General features: G+C 45.7%; 1 protein-coding gene across 7 annotated transcripts in view; it reads right to left on the bottom strand.

Annotated features, from left to right (window-relative positions):
• LOC140426979 (kelch-like protein 3) overlaps positions 1–15,847 on the bottom strand; it is a 177,871-nt gene that overhangs the window by 86,208 nt on the left and 75,816 nt on the right. The gene's annotated exons all lie outside the window — the stretch shown is intronic.

The following is a 15,847-nucleotide window of genomic DNA, read 5'->3' as shown; positions in this document are numbered from 1 at the left end:
ATATTGCTCAGGTCTTGTTGTATTGTGTAATCATCAGTGAACATCCCCAGTTAATATCCCCACTTATGATCGAGGGAAGGCCATTAATTGAAGCTGAAGGTGGTTGGACCTAGGACACTACCTGAAGAACTCCTGAAGCCCTGTTCTGGGATTGAAATGATGAACTTCCAACAACTACGACCATCTTCCATGAGATAGCCATTACTTGAACTAGTAGAGAAATATCCCTGTCCCTCCGGTTCCCTTTGACTTCAGTTTTGCTAGGACGTCTTGATGTCACAATCGGTCAAATGAAGCCTTGATGTCAAGGGCAGTCATTCTTTAATTCAGCTCTTTTATTTAAGTTTGGACCAAGGTTGAATTGACGTCAGAAGCTGAATGACCCTGGAACCCAAACTGAGTTGCAATAAATAGGCTATTACTGAGCAAGTGGCACTTGATAGCACTGTTGATGACACCATCCATCACTTTGCTGATGGTCAAATTAGACTTATGGGTGGTAATTGGCCAGGTTGGATCTGTCCTGCTTTTTGTGGACAGGACATGCCTGGGTAGATGTCAGTGTTGCAGATGTATTGGAACAGCTTGGCTAGTGGTGTGGCTAGTTCTGAAGCACAATTCTTCGGTACGGTTGCTGGGATGTTGTCAGGGTCCATAGTCTTCGCAGTGACAAGACCGCAGAGCTTAGATCTGACACATTGTATCACTTAGCTCTGTCTCACGCTTGCTGATTATGCTGTTTAGCATGCAAGTAGTCCTGTGTTGTAGCTTCACCAGGTTACCACATCATTTTTAGGTATGCCTGGTTGAAATTAACAATCAATTCCTAGAAAATACCGAAGTCTTTGGGCCTTGTTTGCCCAATAACTACAGTCACCAGATTTGTAAATTTAAACACAATTAATTTCTATTGATAACAATAACTCTAATTCTATAGGCAGAAAATACAACTGGTAAGCTATTATCTAATTCCTAACCCCCCACTCTCTTTAACTCAGCCATCCTCTACATGCACACAAGACAGATAGACAAACACAGAGGGGGGAAAAGGGTGTAAAACAATTAATGCAAAAAGTGAAAGGATAAAAGTCTCTGTTTCAGATGGATGTCTTCCAGTACATCTTTCTTCAGTGTAGGCGTCCAGTTGGGTGTGGTCTTTGCTTTCAGTCTGTAATGGCTTTCACTGTAGATGCATCAGGATCTCAAGACTTCTCTGCAGATTCAGAAACAGCAGGCAGCAAACATTTTTTGGAGAAAGTGAGAGAGCCACTCACAGCTTCTTCTCTCAGCATCCAGGAGCATCTCTGTGGGATCTCTGAAAACCCCCACCTGGCTGAACCCAATCACTATCTTGTCACCGGGCAGAATACAGTCTTTGGCCAATCCATTAGCCATGAGCCAACTAATCTGTGCTGTACTGTTCTATCGAACTGAATCCCTCCAATCTCCAAGGTGTCAGAAAGTCTGAGTTCTTCTGTTCAAAAGCTAAATCTTCATAACACCGTGAACTAGTTTGCAACTTTTGAGTTCCACACTTTCTCTGCTCGACTTAAAGGTATATGTCTGGGCTGGTTGAGTACAGGGCTAATTAGCTGGCTTTTAAAGCAGACCCAGGCAGGCCAGCAGCACGGTTCAATTTCCGTACCAGCCTCCCCGAACAGGCACCGGAATGTGGCGACTAGGGTTTTTTCACAGTAACTTCATTTGAAGCCTACTTGTGACAATAAGCGATTATCATTTCATTTTTCATTTCATTTCATTAAATATTCATGAATCAAAAATTCTAACGACAAAGTAAAATAAATGGGAAGTGAGGGAATCAACAGAAAGGACCCTTACACAGGTGTTGCTCCTGGCACGCCCTCCTGCACACTTCATTGAACCAGGGTTTATCCCCTGGCTTGGTTGTAATGCTGAGTGTGGGATATTCACGTCATGAGGTCACAGATTGTGGTTGAACACAATTCTGGTGCCGCTGATGGCCAGAAGTGCCTCATGGATGCCCAGTTTTGAATTGCAAGATCTGTTTGAAATCTATCCCATTTAGCACAGTGGTAGTGCCACACACACATGATAGGGGATATCCTCAGTGAGAGGACAGGATGCTTCAGCGAGAAGTAGATTGGTGAAGACAGCATCAAGTAGGTTTTTCCCTCTATTCACAGCAGAATTAGCCAAATGTTGAAGGATCAGTTCAGGGAGCTGATCTTTTTCTGGGACACTCCAGAAATTATACAAATCTTGGTATGAAATAATTGAAATATACAGAACTTACAACATGGAACCAGAGATTTTGCCTCAATTTGGTGCTCTCAATGGACTGAATGGCCTCCTGCTGCACTGTAGGGATTCAATTATTCTACTATGATTCTAACTTGTCCTTCATAGTGCTAATCCTTCACATGAGTAAATAGTTCCAATCACGTTTACCGCCCTATCCTTATTTCCTTTCAATTCACCTCGCCACCTATCTAGAATGTTGGCAAAGTCTGTCCCACTACCACAAATCCTGAAAGTGAATTCCACAAGCTCAACTCTGTAAAAAGAAGCTTCTCTTGCCCTATAAAGCACTTAACTTCAATCTGATGTTTATGGTATCTCACTCCAATCTTCTCAGCCACAGAAGCGGTTTCTTTCTACCTACCCTTTCCCATTCTTTTATCATTTTAAAAGCTTCTTTCATGTCGCTCCTTGATTTTTTTTATTTTAATAAAAACTACTTCGCTTTTCAAGTAACTTAGTAAAAAATATTACAGTGGTTCCATTACTGGATCAACAAGCTGGTGGAATTTAAATTCAATTAAATAAATATGGAATTAAAAAAAGATAGCTTCTGTAATGGTGATCATGAAACTATCGAATTGTAGACATCCATCTGGGTCAATAATGTCCTTGCGGGAATGAAATCTGCCATCCTCACCCGGTCTAAGCTACACAACAATATGGTTAACTCCTAACTGCCCTCTGAAATGACCTAGGAAGCCACTCAGTTATATCGAACCACAACAAAATAAAACCCAAAAATGAAGAAAACCAGAAGGACTATCCAGCATCAAGCTCAACATTGGACATGACAAAGACACACCGAGCCCAGTTGACCCTGCATTAACCTCCTCACGAAAATCTGGGGACTTTAATATTGCTTAAAAGAGAAACATGTGGCCGAAGCTTTTCATCATGCATTCATCAGGACAAACGCAAAAACGCCAAATTTCAGCGTTCTTGGTTTGTCTTATTGCATGCACCATGTCAAGCTTTCGCAACATGACTCTCTTTTGAGCAATATTCAAGTTCTTTATTACCAAGCAATCTGTGGACTTGTGCCAAAATTGGGAGAGCTATTCCGCCTTCAAGTCAAGTAACAGTCTGCCTTAATCACACTCATTGCATCGTACCTTACAGCCAATATCCCAATACTCCTCCATCGCCATCACTGGGCATGTCTTGTTTACCAGCAGAATAGATTTATCAGAGGAGAAGTACAGTGATGTACAGTCGAGATGGAGTTGCCTTGCAAATCCTCAACATCGATTAAATGCACTCTGGTTGGGAGATTTCAATATCCATCGGCAAGGGTGGTTCAGAAGTAACATGATTGACTGAGCTGGTCAAATCCTGAAGGACATAGCTGCCAGACATGGCCAGTCACACGTGGTGAGAAAATCAACAGGAAAAACCTCTTGACCTCAGCCAGACCAATCTACCTTTATCATAGATTATCATAGAATTTACAGTGCAGAAGGAGGCCATTCAGCCCATCGAGTCTGCACCGGCTCTTGGAAAGAGCACCCTACCCAAGGTCAACACCGCCACCCTATCCCCATAACCCAGTAACCCCACCCAACACTAAGGGCAATTTTGGACACTAAGGGCAATTTATCATGGCCAATCCACCTAACCCGCACATCTTTGGACTGTGGGAGGAAACCGGAGCACCCGGAGGAAACCCACGCACACACGGGGAGGATGTGCAGACTCCGCACAGGCAGTGACCCAAGCCAGAATCGAACCTGGGACCCTGGAGCTGTGAAGCAATTGTGCTATCCACAAGGCTACCGTGCTGCCCCTAAGGCTACCTGTCACAGTTGTATTTGGTCTTGACTGACCAATGTGTGGAAACAAAGTCCCACCTACATACAGAGGACACCTCTATCATGCAGTGTGGTGCTATCAACATGTTATACGAGATAAATTCTGAACAGATCTAGCAGCTTAAAACTGGGCATCCAAGATGTGGTGTGGGGCATCAGCAGCAAAATTACATTCCACAACAATCAATAACCTCATGGCCAAGGATATCCCTCACTCTACCATTACCATCAAGCCAGGTAACCGACCCTGGTTCGATGGGGATTGTGGCAGAGCATGCCAGGAACAGCACCAGGCATACCTAAAAATAAGTTTCAATCTGATAAAGCTACAACATTGGATTATATGCTAAATAGCGGAGCTAACTAATTTCACAACTAAAATAAAATCAAAGCTTGCCACACCTGGTAATGAACAATAAAGCAACTAACAGGAGGAGACTCCACTAACTCCATCTTTTTTTAAATTTGTTCCTTCAGGGGATATGAGTGTCTTTGGCAGCATTTGTTGCCAATCCCTAATTGCCCTTGAACAGAGTTCAAGCATTAGTCCTGGCCTCTGGAGAACTAATCCAGTGCCATTACCACCATGCCACCACCTAACCTCACTTTCAATGATGGCAGAGCCCAGTACATTGGTTGCAAAACACTTCAACCTTGTTTTATCCACTGTCTTCACCCAGAAAAAGTGCTTTGTGGATGATCCACTGCCACTGCCTCCTGAGGTTCCCAGCACAGATGACAGACAATCTTCAATCAATTTGATTTATTTCATATAATATCAAGAAACGGCTGGTCCCACTGCAGTTTTCTAGCCTCAGCCATTTTCAGCTGCTACATCAATGACCTACCTTCCTTCCACCATAAATATCAAAAGTGGAATTGTCGGATTGATGACTGTAGGGCGTTTACTTCATTTGCAAATCCATACCCGCAAGCAGCAAGACATGAACAATATTCAGGTTTGGACTGCTAAGTGGCAAGGAATATTTGTGCCACACCTGAGCTGAGCAATGACCACCTCCAATGAGAGAGATTCAACAGCATTACCATCATGCAGTTGTCCACCTTGGGTCATCATTGGCTAGAAACCTAACTGGACATTCTGCATAAATACTCTCCTCCTAACATCCCAAAGCCTTTCCAGAAATTGCAAGGCGCAAGTCAGCAGTGCAATGGAATCCCCTCCATTTGTCTGGATGACTCCAAAAATATTCAAGAAGCTCAACATGGTCCAGACAAAGCAGCCCGCTTAATTGGCACACATTCACCATCTTCAACGTTCACTCCTTCCCATCAATCGGTGCACTGTGGCGATAGCGTTACTGTCTGCAACATGCATTGCAGCAACTGCTACGGCTTTTTAATAGGGCCTTCCAAACCAGCGTCCTCTACCAGCTAGAAGAACAAGGTCAGAAGGTGCATAGGAATACCACCACCTGCAAGTTCCCCTTCAAATCACACACCATCCTGACTTGGAAACATATCACCATTCCTTTACTGTCAGGCTGACATAAACCTGGAATTCCCTCCCTAACAGAAGGGAGAACCTATGTCACTTGGCCTACAGCAGTTCAAGAAGGCAGTTCACCTTTAGAAGGGCAATGGGAATGGATGATAAATACTGGTCTTGCCAGTGATGCTGACATCCTAGGCTGAGTGAATTTTTTTTAAATTCACACAATCCACATTTAAAACCTCTCCTCCACTTAGTGGAATTGCCCTCACTTGGCTCCATATAGTTTGATTGTGGCCACAACATCTCCTTCAATTCTCATAGAACACCCACGTGGTCATCACTGGAGTCCCCCAAAGATCCATCCTTGATCAAACTCCACCTCTTCCTCAACATTCTATCCCTAGAAACATCATCCAAAATTATCTTCACATATACACTGATGACACCCTCGCACTTCAATTCCATCAGACTCCTGCAATATCTATGTTGTCAGACCTGCTGCCGAAAATGCGTTTATAACTTAATCCAGCTAAACATGGTGAAGATTGAACTCCATGCTCCTCCTGGCCATTGTTTCAGATTGAACCAGATTGTTGACAACCTTGAGATCCTTAATTGAAGTTTTAAAATTCTCTCAATGACAAAAATTACCCATTTCCAACAACTTATAGTTCCTGATTCCAGCCTCCATACATTCTCTCTCCTACCCCCCATTTTTCTCCACCATTTGTGACCAAGCCTTCAATAGATACATACAACTATTTAGAATCTTACTGGCAAACCTCTCTTGTATTGAAAACCCATCTCTTTGACCAAAATTTTGGAAACCCTCTGAATGTCAATTTCTTTGGTCCAATGTCCAAATTCACTTTGAAACACTCTGGGATGGTTTTCCACATCAAACACAAATGCAAGTTGTTGTTTTCCAATTCTACAGATCATTTCATCAGCAGAGATAAGCCAGGGAACTACAGGCTAGTGAGTCTCATGCCAGTGATAGGGAAACTATTGGAGAAAATTCTGAGGGAGAGAATCTATCTCCACTTGGAAAGGCAATGTTTGATCAGGAATAGTCAGCATGGCTTTGTCAGAGGGAGGTCATGCCTAGCAAATTTGATTGAATTTTTTGAGCATGTGACCAGGGGTGTAGATGAGGGTAGTGCAGTTGATGTAGTTTACATGGATTTCAGCAAAGCCTTTGACAAGGTCCCACATGGGAGACTTATAAAGAAGGCAAATGCACATGGGATACAGAGTAATTTGATAAGATGGGTTGAAAATTGGGTTAGCTGAAGGAGATAATGACAGATGTAGATATGGGGGGAGGGAGGACATGGGTGGGAGAGAGATAAAATGAGAAAAAGAGAGAAGGGGGAAGGGGAAGCAAAGGGGGGAAAAGGAAAGGAAAGGGGGATACGTTAGGGGGAAAGAGTGGAGGAAAAATATAAAGAGAGACAAGAAAGAAAAGGTAAAAGACAGTTAAAATGAAATGGAATGAAAACAATGGGGTTGAGGTGGGGTAGAGCTAATCATCTGAAGTTGTTGAATTCGATGTTGAGACTGGAAGGCAGTAGCATGCCTAACCGGAAGATGGGATGCTGTTCCTCCAGTTTGCATTGTGCTTCACTGGAACATTGCAGCAGGCCAAGGAGAGACATGTGGGCATGGGAGCAGGGTCTTGTGTTGAAATTGCAAGCAACAGGATGATCAGGGTCCTGGATGCGTACAGACCGAAGGTGCTCAGCAAAACAATCACCCAATCTACGTTTGGTCTCTCCAATATAGTGGAGACCACATTGGGAGCAGCAAATGCAATAGACCAAATTGAAAGAGGTGCAAGTGAAACGCTGCTTAACCTGGAAGGAGTGTTTTGGGCCTGCGATGTTAAACATGGAAGAGGTAAAGGGGCAGGTGTCACACCTTCTGCGATTGCATGGGAAGGTGCGATGGGTGATGGGAGAGGTGTAGGAGGTGGAGGAGCAGTGGACTAGATTATCCCGGAGGGAACGGTCTCTGCGGAATGCTGACAGAGGGAGTGAAGGGAAGATGTGTTTGGTGGTGGCATCACGCTGGAGATGGCGAAAATGACAGAGGATTATGCTTTGTATACGGAGGCTGGTGGAGTGAAATGTGAGAACGAGGGGGACTCTATCCATGTTCTGGGAGGGAGGAGAGGGGACGAGGATAGTGGTGCGGGAACCAACAGATCAGTTAAATCAGAGCCATCCAATGATGCTTGGAGATAGAGATTGCAGAATACACATTGTGGTATCCATATGTATATATATCATGGCACAGAGGACCCAGGTTCGATCCCGGCGTCGGGTCACTGTCCGCGTGGAGTTTGCACATTCTCCCCGTGTCTGCGTGGGTCTCACCCCCACAACCCAAATGTGCGGGGTAGGTGGGCCATGTTAAATTGCCCCTTAATTAGGAAAAAAAATTGGGTAGTCTAAATTTAAACACTGAATGTTGCTAATTTTATTAAAGTCACCTTTTGTCTACCAAATAGTAAAAGAAAATCAAAAATAATTCAGCCAGTTTCAGAACACAAATCAAATGCCAGTAGGGTTTATAACAATTCATTTTTATAGTGAGTATGCGCAGAAATACTACGAACCAAAAAGAATTGTAATTTTAGAATGGGTACATGCATGTGAGTGTATGTACATGAAACTATTTTAAACTAATTTTTTGGCCATGGCGGCTGTCAATCAAGCTGGTTAATAGAATGTTTTCCTTTTTTGCCAACAGTGGCAGCGCGGAGTCTTGCAAAGTAGGTACAAAGAAAAGTTGTCTTTATTCTCCACCTACTCTGGGGAGAGAACCTTTACTGTACTAATATGATATTACATTTCCCAATTGCATATCATCAATCAGAATGAGTTTGCCAATTTAGGAACAATAATGCAGTTTTGTACTGAAAGCTCATACCACTCAAAATGAAGTTAGACTGCCTCCAGCTCATTTCAGTCAGGATAATTATAACCAGAACAAAGAGAATTTAGCCCATCAGTCTGGACTGGACTCAACCCCACATGCCAATGGTTAATGGGTCACAAAAATATAAATCATACTCATATTTCCACAGGTACAACATAATTACAAGGTACCACTGTAATACGTAGTTTTTTAAAATCCCTCCAATTGTGGGGCTCATCCTAATGCTCATACTTACGCAATTCAAGTCATATCCAGGATGTACTGAGATTTGGAATGTACGGACTAGAAAATAGCAATCATATTTCTATGCTCATGACACAAACCGATAGATTTTCTTCCCCTCTCCACTTCAATGTGGCAAACAGCTTTAATTTAACAAAAAAAATTACATTTTTTGTGCTAAACATGTTTTAAAGCTTTTCCACCCGTGAAATTTCACAGTTCACCTATGAAAATTCCAAACTTGGTTTTAGCCAAATTTCTTTAGTTGAAAGCCTTGGACATGCCTCGTGACATAGTCAGGCGAGCACAAGTCTGCAATTTTCTTAGGATTTGTTTATATTTGTAAGGGAGAAACAAATTGAGGCAGCCATGGTCTACCAACAGTCATTCCAGTTTTCTCTTTTGGAGGAAAATCTTGGGTAGTACTGAAGCTTTGGAGATGGAGCTAATTTTAGATTACAAGGAATCTAAGAAATGCAGTGAACGGTGAAAGTCAAAGGCATACCAATGAGTTAAGTTCATGTGAAGGAAAACCTGTCTTGAAGGGCACTTTAGAAGTTAAGAAAAAATAATTCAGTTCCAATGGCCTAATATGACAACCATATAATCTTTGTAGCAAGCCTTCACATTTTAGTAACACAATGCATGAAGAATTCATTGAACAAGAAAATACTTATTGCGATTTATGCAAAAGCTGGCCTAGATTTTCCCCCTTAGCAGATTCGGGTGAATCTTCTGCCTGCCAAAACGTTGCATCCCTAAGCCAACTGCAATCAATATTTTGGCTTTTGGGACACATGCATAAATTTGGCAGGAGCTTCGGCCCCTACTGCCAAGCTTGCCTGCACTGGGAGCAGAGAAAGGCTACAGTAAGCTTCTGACCCAAATGCCATGTACGGTTGCCAGTATCCACAGCTCTAATGGTAAAGTACACCTGCACAATCATGCCAATGCACAGCAGAGAACAACAGGCGTCCCTTGCTTCAAGAACTACAATTGTGTAAAAGTTGCTCTCATTTGTATATTATTACATTATACCTCTCAATATATGGAGAAGCGTAATGAAATTCTGTCAGCAGGAAATCCAATGGATAGGAAAATAGCCGGCGACCCAACAGAGCACATATTCTACTAATGGATCTTCACATAGGAATCAAGACCAAATGATTCATAAGGTTAACGGGTTTAGGAGGTATAATTGAACTAGGAGACAAAGGACTGCAATACGCGAGAGGAAATGCAACCTCTGTGGGACTGCTATTGTTGGCATCCATTCTAAACTATCCAGTCATAGGCAGAGCATCTCCATCAATGGCTTCTCTTCCTGCCGCTGTACCAAAACCTCAGAAGTTCCCCAAGGATCTATTGCTGGTCTTTTCTTCTCCCTCGTTTACAGAACAACACCTCAGTCATGGGATCAACTTTCTGGTGTACGCCAATGTCAATTCTACTTTTCCACCAACTCTCTTCACCGGTTCTCAGTTGCAATTTATTTGTCCCCCAACAAGGACTAAACAATATAACGAGCTACAAAGCGAAGCCAAGCAGAATCTCCGGCAGCAGTATATCCCTCCCCGATGAACTCAATGCATTCTATGCTTGGTTCGAGCAGGAAACCAACAATCTGCTGTTGAGTACCCCAGCAGCTTATAACTCACCCATACCCACCATCACAGCTTCCGAAGTCAGATCGGCCTTCCTGAAAGTGAACCCTCGGAAAACGACGGGCCCGGAAAGGATCCCTGGTTGTGCACTCAAGAGCCTGCGCAGACCAGCTTGCAGAGGTGTTCGCGGACATCTTTAACCTGTCCCTACTCCACTCTGAGGTCCCACCTGCTTCAAGAAGACCACCATCATACACTGCGGTGCCAAAGAAGAACCAGGCAACGTGCCTCAATGACTACCGTCCGGTGGCCCTGACTTCAGGCGCAATGAAGTGCTTCGAGAGGTTGGTCATCATAGAATTTACAGTGCAGAAGGAGGCCATTCGGCCCATCGAGTCTGCACCGGCTCTTGGAAAGAGCACCCTACCCAAGGTCAACACCTCCACCCTATCCCCATAACCCAGTAACCCCACCCAACACTAAGGGCAATTTTGGTCATGAAGCGCATCACCTCCATACTCCTTGATCTACTGCAATTCGCATACCGCCGCAACTGGTCCACAGCAGACGCCATTTCCCTAGAACATCTCAACAACAAGGACTCCTACATCAGACTGCTATTTATTGACTACAGCTCCGCCTTCATCACCATAATCCCAGCCAAGCTCATATCAAAGCTCCAAAACCTAGGACTTGGCTCCCCACTCTGCAACTGGATCCTCGACTTTCTGACCCACAGACCACAACCAGTAGAATAGAACAACAACACCTCCTCCACAATAGTCCTCAATATCGGGGCCCCGCAAGGCTGCGTATTTAGCCCACTCCTCTACTCCCTGGACACACACGACTGCGTGGCAAAATTTGGTTCCAACTCCATCTACAAGTTTGCTGATGATACGACCATAGTGGGCCGGATCTCGAATAACGATGAGTCCGAATACAGGCGGGAGATAGAGAACCTAGTGGAGTGGTGCAGCGACACCAATCGCTCCCTCAATGCCAGCAAAACTAAAGAGCTGGTCATTGACTTCAGGAAGCAAAGTACTGTACACACCCATGTCAGCATCAACGGGGCCGAGGTGGAGATGGTTAGCAGTTTCAAATACCTAGGGGTGCACAGCTCCAAAAATCTGGTCCACCCACGTCGACGCTACCACAAAGAAAGCACAACAGAGCCTCTTCTTCCTCAGGAAACTAAGGAAATTCGGCATGTCCATATTAACTCGTACCAACTTTTACAGATGCACCATAGAAAGCATCCTATCTGGCTGCATCACAGCCTGGTATGGCAACTGCTCGGCCCAGGACCGCAAGAAACTTCAGAGAGTCGGGAACACCACCCAGTCCATCACACAAACCTGCCTCCCATCCATTGACTCCATTTACACCTCCCGCTGCCTGGGGAAAGCAGGCAGCATAATCAAAGATCCCTCCCACCCGGCTTACTCACTCTTCCAACCTCTTCCATCGGGCAGGAGATACAGAAGTCTGAGAACAAGCACGAACAGACTCAAAAATAGCTTCTTCCCCGCTGCTAAATGAACCTCTTATGGGTTGACCTCATTAACACTACACCCTGTATGCTTCATCCGATGCCAGTGCTTATGTAGTTACATTGAATACCTTGTGTTGCCCTATTATGTATTTTCTTTTATTCCCTTTTCTTTCCATGTAATTAATGATCTGTTGAGCTGCTCGCAGAAAAATACTTTTCACTGTACCTCGGAACACGTGACAATAAACAAATCCAATCCAATCCAAGTTGTGGATGAGCCTCAAACGTCTCCAATTAAATATGGGAAAGACTGAAACAATTATGTTCAAATCCCTGCGACACTCTTCGGGCGCAAATCTCCGGAAACATTTCTGAGTGTGGTAGTGAGCGGGAATTGCCGCGAGCTTCCCGGCACTCAGCCCAGCGAGGCAATCAAGCAATTTAACATGAATTGGTCCACTTACCGAGGTCTCACTGGCTTCTCGGCGCAAATTAAGGCTCGCCAGCTGATTCGCCAGAACCGCGCTCGCCGACCCCCCGCTAACAAGGTCGAGCAGCACTTAAGCTTCACTTGCTCAGCCAACCCCAGCCAGCTCGCAACAATGGCGCCCAGGAGACCGGCCCCAATATTCAGAGATGCTGACCTGGGCAGGCTCCTAGATGCAGTGGAGGCCAGGAGGGATGTCCTGTTCCCCTGGGGGACCCGTAGAGTCAACCACAAGGCAGCCAGTGCTATCTGGGATGAGATGGCGGCAGCTGTCAGCTCGGGGAGTGTGACCAGGAGGTCTGGCCTTCAGTGCTGAAAAAAGGTCCAACGATCTACACAGGGCAGCACGGGTGAATAGACACCAATACCCCTCCAAGGGAGCATCCCCCCCCCCAACTCTCCATGTGAACCCCAGCCCTTCCTCAACCCCCCATACCCTCTCTCGTGCCCCCTTTCCCACCACTGTGAACCATGCACGTGGCTAACGATGCCTCTCTGTATCTCCTCAGGAAAAGCTCCCATAATCATCGGATGAGGGCCTAGATTGGCAGTGGGGTGCCAGACATAAGAATCCTCACCTCCTTCGAGGTGCGATCCCTGGAGGTGATTGGGGTGGCCGAGGACTGATCAGTCAGCCTCGCGGATGCTGGCAGACGCCTCAGAGGAAAGGAACCTCCGGGCTCCACCACGAGGACCTGTCAAACGTGAGTCGTGATTGCCTTACAGACTGACCCATCCCTCCCACTGACCACATGTCCATTCTCCCGTAGGTCCTCCAGCCGATGGCGCCAGCCCATCCCGGGCGCCACCCTCTCCTGACTCCGAGGAGAACACTTCGGAGGAGAGCTCCGAGGATGCAACCATAATCGCGGCACTGCTGTTATACCCACCCTCCACAAGCCCAGACACACACACCTCGGTGGGACATGTTAGTGGACAGGCGTCTGGGGCACAATCTGGTGAGCACTACACCACTGATGATGCACATCAGGTGGAGGCAGGAACCCCCGGGCAAGACAGCAGTCGGAGGGCTGTTGGATCCCAGGACCTAGCTGGGTCCCAGCCAGTGCTGAGCCTGTAGTTCAGAGGTACTCAGAGCTGATGGAGACAATAGGGACCAACCTGGACATTCAGAGGGAGATGTCAGCGTCACTCCAGCAGATCCATAGCCGCTTGGAGGTGTCCCAGAGGCAACAGGCACAGGAGATGTCACTGGCAATGAGTGGTACCGATGTCAACACTGCTAGCGTGGTGACCACAGTGAATAGCCTGGTGGGCAACGTCGGCACCATGAGTAAAGGTTTCTGAAGCGTTGCGCAGTCGGTGATGGCCATGGCTGAGGGTCTTGACCTCATGTCTGATTCATTGGGGGATGTCACCCAGCACCAGGCCGACCTTGATGAGGTTTGCGGGACATGTCCTGCTCTCAGATGGGCATGGCCGAGGCGCTGCAGACCATGATCCAGTCACTGAGGAGCATCGCCAATGGTGCAGACCATGTGGAACCACCAGGGCTGGCAGATCCAGATGATGAAGGGCAGCAGGGCCTTAAACCAGCTGCCCCACTGTCCCAAGGTGGACCCCAGGACAACAAGGGCACTGATCAGGAGAAGGGGTTGCCAGGTGGCAAGTTAGACCCGTCCATGGACTGGGGATGTTGGCCACCAGCTCCCCTGAGTTCCACCCCTCCGATGAGGTTGCGTCTCACAGTCAGCACACGGGACAGGGGGCACGGCTGTGCCTGTCCCTCAGGCAAGCGAGCCGGGGCCCTCTGGTCCCAGAGCCCCCAGAGGTCGCCCGCCCGAAGGCTACGGGATGAGGAAAGCAGCTGTCTGCCTCCACCTCTGATGTGCATCGTGGGCAAACACCAAGACGTAGTAGTAGAGCTAGGAAGGCCAAGCACATTGAGGATCACTGAGGGCACCATCGGCAGTGGGGTTTGTACAACACCTTTTCGCAAAACCATTATGATGCCTGTCACTTCCTTCTGCAGTGTGGTATGCCCCGCGGACCCTTTGTCCAATAACTCCAGGCATCTAACTCCCCCCCCCGCCCCCCCATGGTGGCCCACTCCTGCTGAGTATCCCCACCCCCTACAGAGAACTGGGGTGACAAGCTCAGCACCCCCGGGCTCTTTGCCTGTGAGCAAAGATGGCTCCTCGGCTCCCCGCTGAAGCCCTTTGCCAGGTTCACGTTTTTCAAAAGGAGTACTAATTGGCGCCAACGTGAGCACTTGCTGGGGAGGCCGCTGAATGATGGGAGATCATTGGATATGGGGTAGCTCTCGTTAATTGTATGGAAATGGGGCTTAAGTGGTGATAATTGGTTTCTCTCCACACTACGACGAGATCCCGATTTTGCTTATGGGAGCGGGCCGGTTGCATCGCAAACTGTTTGGCGCCTGGCGCGGATCTCGTTTTTGGCCTCTCCCGCTATTCATCGGCCTTGTTACGTTTGAGCGCGAGTGTAACGAGCCCGGAGAATTGTGCCCTTGGTTTCCTTGCCACCATAACCATCTCCCTCCTCATCCACTACCTCTGGCTAAACTGGAAATAGGTGTATTCAAGGCTGGCTTCAGCAGAGTACCGCAGAGTTTTAGTAATACTTAAGATGCTAAGTATTACATTTACTTCATGGATTGATGCACTGCGGTGATTTAATATATCAGGTACTAAATCCACTAATATCTAGATTTCTCTCACCTTAAACTTTGAATCCAAACCTGTCCTCAACTGACAGTGGTTCCCTTCCAGCAAGGGAAAAACACACTATTATTCAGAATTTCAATGCAATAATTGTAAATTGGTTCAAAAAAAAAGACTTTAAAAATTGATTTCAGTAAAAGCCAGGGAGGCTTTCAAGAGTTTAAACAAAACCCAAAGAATGTTAATTGCATCGTGTAGTGCATGTAAAATCATGTATTACAGAAGACTCAGTACCATTAACATCGACCTACAGTATCACAGAACTTGCAGCAGACCAGTTAGATTCAAGAAATTGCTTCCTATTTGCTAACCAAATAGAAATTCACCTCGGAGCAGAAAGTCACACAACGTGAATAATTTATTCACAATTAAATCACCTTTTCAGTAAAACTTGTTCAAACCAATTCAATGTATTTTATCGTACCAAAGAAAGGTGGGAAGTTTATAGACAAATAATCTTATTTTGTTGGGACATACGATAGTAACTTGTGAATAAAACAGTGCACAAACTATCACGAGAGGAAACAAAACGTTACATTAGAAGCGACCATGCACTGACATTGTAGAAACTTGCAACAAAAATATGATCATACGTGAAGGTATTTTGGAGGTCATGCGTTGCAGTTTAAATTCAATCAGGAGTGGGAACAGTTTGATTTTCCTTTCTCTAACCAGAGCATTGAAGTCAATTTTCATTTCTCCCTTTCCATAGAACTGTCCAAGTTGTAAATATCAGTTCAAGTAATGCATTTTCCAACTCATGTTCCGTTACAAAGCAACTATGTGTCTTTCTGCGACTGAATTTAAACGTTTGTTTGCAAACCTATTGAACAATCACAGC

This window comes from Scyliorhinus torazame, chromosome 7 (assembly GCF_047496885.1).
Source record: "Scyliorhinus torazame isolate Kashiwa2021f chromosome 7, sScyTor2.1, whole genome shotgun sequence".
NCBI lineage: Eukaryota > Metazoa > Chordata > Chondrichthyes > Carcharhiniformes > Scyliorhinidae > Scyliorhinus > Scyliorhinus torazame.
This window is presented reverse-complemented; position numbering and strand designations above follow the sequence as displayed.